Raw genomic sequence first — 3969 nt, forward strand, 5'->3', positions numbered from 1 at the left:
CCTATCACCTCAAACATGACAGATTTGTTTAAAAACTTGAAGAATGACAGCCTGGACTGGATGATGGCGTTATTCTGTGGTACACAATTTAAAACGAGATGAAAATAAAGTAGTGTTGAGCTGATGAGCCCAACAGGAGTTATCCAGGAAGATGTTTGTTTGCATTTAAATTGATTTTCAGTTAAATCAGTTCAGTTCAATGTCTGAGTAAAGTCAGACAGTATGAAGATGCCACCTCTCCTCCTCGTGATCTGTCTTCTGATTGGCTGCCAGGCAGACCTCTGCAGTTCAGGTAGGGTTTTTATCTTCTGTACTACACTAAGGTTGATCGAAGAACCACTCCACACCCGTCAGTTATACCCAGTGTTGCCAGATTGGACAAATTTCAGCCAGAAAGGGGTTGGAAGAAAAATTTCGTTTCATGCCAAAAAAATATCAATTTGAACATTTCACCTCACTGCTGTGTGCCATCGGGTTTTTTAGTTTTAGGAATGACAACTTTCACAACTTTTTCATTCGGCTTTTGTGTTCAGACTTGTTCTGAGACTTAACTCGTTTAGTTATCTGGAACTTTTATAAATGTCAGTGCTTTGAGTTACCTCAATTATATAAATCTAAACACTATCTTAAAGCATTCAATACATTCTTACCGTGATAACTGAGTTGATCAGTTTTTATTCTTGAAGTAATCAATAATTTGAATTCAGTTTATTAGCTGCATTATGTGCATGTAAAGATGAAGCAGTTTACAAATGTTTAATTAAAATATATTATGTTGTCACACAATCAAAATGTTCATAGATCAATTAAATACAATTTCTACTGTCAAGCAAGCAAATCAACATTTATTGGCTAAAAAAATCACACACAATTTTGTGAGCACAAGACTTTGTACTGTTACTTAACATCTCAGTTTTCTTTCCATCCGTTAGTTTTGCTGATATTTATTGATTTATAGCATAAAGGCACTCATACCTGTTCTGTTTCCACAGATCAGACGACCCAGAAGAGTTGAAACTCTTGTTTGACCCGGATCTCTTCAGACAACACAAACAACATCTCAGCCTTATTGATGGTTAAGAAAACTACTGCTTTCAGCTTTTGAGATGTGTGGATTTCACTCCTGTAGTGCTTATTTCTAGATGCCTGACTGACTTTCCCATTGGTGCAGATTATGGCCAGAAGCCCTTCCCTCTTCCTTTCCCACCAGAGCTGGAAATCCTTATACACCCAACCTGGAGGAGGAATACTACTAAAGAGCCCAAACTACATGTTCTATGATGAATGGCAATTAAACTGAATCATTTTAACATTATTAAAACATGGTACTTCCTGATGATGCAGTCTGCAACGAATCAACTTTCATGCAAATAAAGTGAAAAAAGGAAAGCCAGGTATAGTTTTTGCTTACCTGGTTTTCCAGCTGCAGAAACAGTGTAGAAGTCTGTAATCCACTTTAATAATGCTGTTGCCTCCATTCAGTCAGAGCTTGAGCGCGATTTGAGGTGATCCAGGGAAAAGACAGCTGCAGGTCAAATGTCGCTTCAACTTAAATATTCATTTTGATGTGAAATTTTATGTAAACAAAACTGCAGATCATAAATGAAATTAACTTTCAATCAACAGTGTGCCTCTTGCAGTGAAAAGACTGCTGAACCTCCTGGTCTGAGCTGGTCTCTGCCCAGCTGTCCCTCATCAGGCTTAATGCTGCAGGCAGCAGCAAGTCAAAAGTTATCAAACAAAATCCTTCCTTTTTATGTAATTCCTGCAAATAAATATCACAGATCAAGAGAAGGCACATAAACTTATTTCATGTTCTTTCAACTAAAATGAGGTTCATTGTTGATTCAATTAAACTTCATTTTGGCCTCAACCAACATCATAATGTGTTAATGTGGGTCACAGGACATTTTTTAAATGATACTTTATTTGTAGATTGTCATGAGAAGACTTGATGGAATTCTCTCATTGCAGAAGTACAACTTTTGAGCTCACAGCTCCAATAAATCTTAGAATTTTGACATTTTAACAGTAAAAATGCTTTATTGATTTTTCCACACATTCTAACGAATAGTACATTTTGATAATACATTTACATTTTACATGTTTTCGTCTCCTTGATTTAATTCCTCTCATTTGATCTTATTTATTCAGTTTAAAGTTATTTATTGCACTTTTTACTGCACTGTGAAATGCCTTCATCGTGCTACATACAATCTGTCTTGCAGACTGCAAGGTGATCCTTTTTTTTCCTTAGTAGAAGTATTAGATGTTTAAATGCTACACTTCCTATTGAGATTACAATTAATTAATTCATTAATGCAGGGTGACAAACCTATAGGCCGTAGGCCATAAAAGGCTCGCAAGACGCTTTATCCGTCCCACCAAACCACTTATCAGAGGCATTCAGTTATTGGCTGGGTTTCAAATGATTTAAGTAGCATGAGATAAATCATTTGAAAATGTAACTGCAACCAATCATTTAATAACATAAAAGCAAGACTGCATTATTTGCAAATTATTTCATTTTTGCAGAGTTATGTCATTGCCCATGATGATATTATGACTATACCCAATCAAATTTGGACATTTCTGTGTGTGTCTGTGTGTGTATGTATAATAATGACAGGACACTTCGAGAGTTGCATTAAATTTTTAAATCAAGAATAATTCACAGCTAAAAAAAGAAAGAAAAAAAAATCCCCCAAAAGAAAGATTCACATACTACAGGTTGAAACAATACATTGTATATTCATAATTACAGATATTAAATTATCTATTTATATATGGCATGTCTGTACACCCTTTGTATAGCCCCCACGACAGTACGTCTTCTGCTCTCCAGAAGGGGATTCATATAAAAGTGAGTGTCGATGGGAACACGATGGCTTCGGACAGCGGCACGCGGACTCGTCTGTATCCTCTCAAACAAACTGTGGGGAGGGCTGAGGTGGCTGAATAGAAAATATCTATGTCCTCCGCTGACGTTAATCACTCTTTTACAGACATTTCATCCTCTGTTAAATATAGACCAGGTAAAATGTGTTAAATTCAGCGTTAGTGATAGATGAAGATGGTGGTGATGATGATGAAGGAAGATCACTCTGTATGTTTCACTGCAGAGCAGCTGAGCTGCACCCATGCTGGTGATGGGGGAGAAATATGGCGTCCTTTGGTTTCCTGTAGCGATGACTGAGATGTTTGGTTCGTGCAGAGGTCACGTCACATTTATTTTACCTAAGCCAAATTCTGGTTGCAAACACTGACGTTAATTTTACACAAAACATGACTTTACTTCAATAATTATATCAATGGCGTCTACGTCTCGATTATAAAAATGTTATGATAGCATTTTACATGACATCCTTCCAACTTCATGGTGGCACCCGGAGGCTGGATCCCACCACGGCGAACAGTAAATTAAAATGTTTACACATCTCCGCACCACTTCAGAGTCACCAGTTAACTTCACAAGCTCGTTTTAGGATTGTGGCAGTAAGCTGGAGATAAACCTTCAAAAGGCACAGGGAGAACATGCAAACTCTTCACAGATCAAAAAGTCGTCAAAAATTAAAGATAAAAGCCTAATTTTCTGTTTAATTATTCTGCAGAAATGAGAAATGGCACTTTATTGCTTTTGCTTGTTAACTTCCAGTTATGTTTAAAATATCTGAATGGACAGTGCCATGATTTGGCTTTATTGTAATTGGGACTATATAAGTAAACTGATGGTTTATATAGAGAAAGGTTTCATTTAATTCATTTAAGTTTTCTTAGTATCATCAGACATTTTTAAACTGTGAGTCTTTACGTTTTTTACATTTTTCAGCTTCTTTTGGCGTTTATAATTGTATGTATTTGTATTGCACCTTCTAAAATTACTGAATATGATTTGATATATTTAATTGCCTGAAATGTCCATTTGTACAATTGTGAGAAGTCATCTGTTCCGGGAAGTAGGTCGTATTT

General features: G+C 36.3%; 1 long non-coding RNA gene across 1 annotated transcript; it reads right to left on the reverse strand.

Moving 5' to 3' along the window:
• Window positions 1-551: 551 nt before the first annotated feature.
• LOC115391186 (uncharacterized) lies at window positions 552-3595 on the reverse strand. The gene is made up of 3 exons (XR_003931749.1): window positions 2996-3595; window positions 1152-1154; window positions 552-564 (listed from the first exon to the last, which is right to left on the reverse strand). It is a non-coding gene; the product is annotated as an uncharacterized LOC115391186 (long non-coding RNA).
• Between the last annotated feature and the right edge of the window lie 374 nt (window positions 3596-3969).

This window comes from Salarias fasciatus, chromosome 1 (genome assembly GCF_902148845.1).
Source record: "Salarias fasciatus chromosome 1, fSalaFa1.1, whole genome shotgun sequence".
In the NCBI taxonomy this organism is placed as follows: Eukaryota; Metazoa; Chordata; class Actinopteri; order Blenniiformes; family Blenniidae; genus Salarias; species Salarias fasciatus.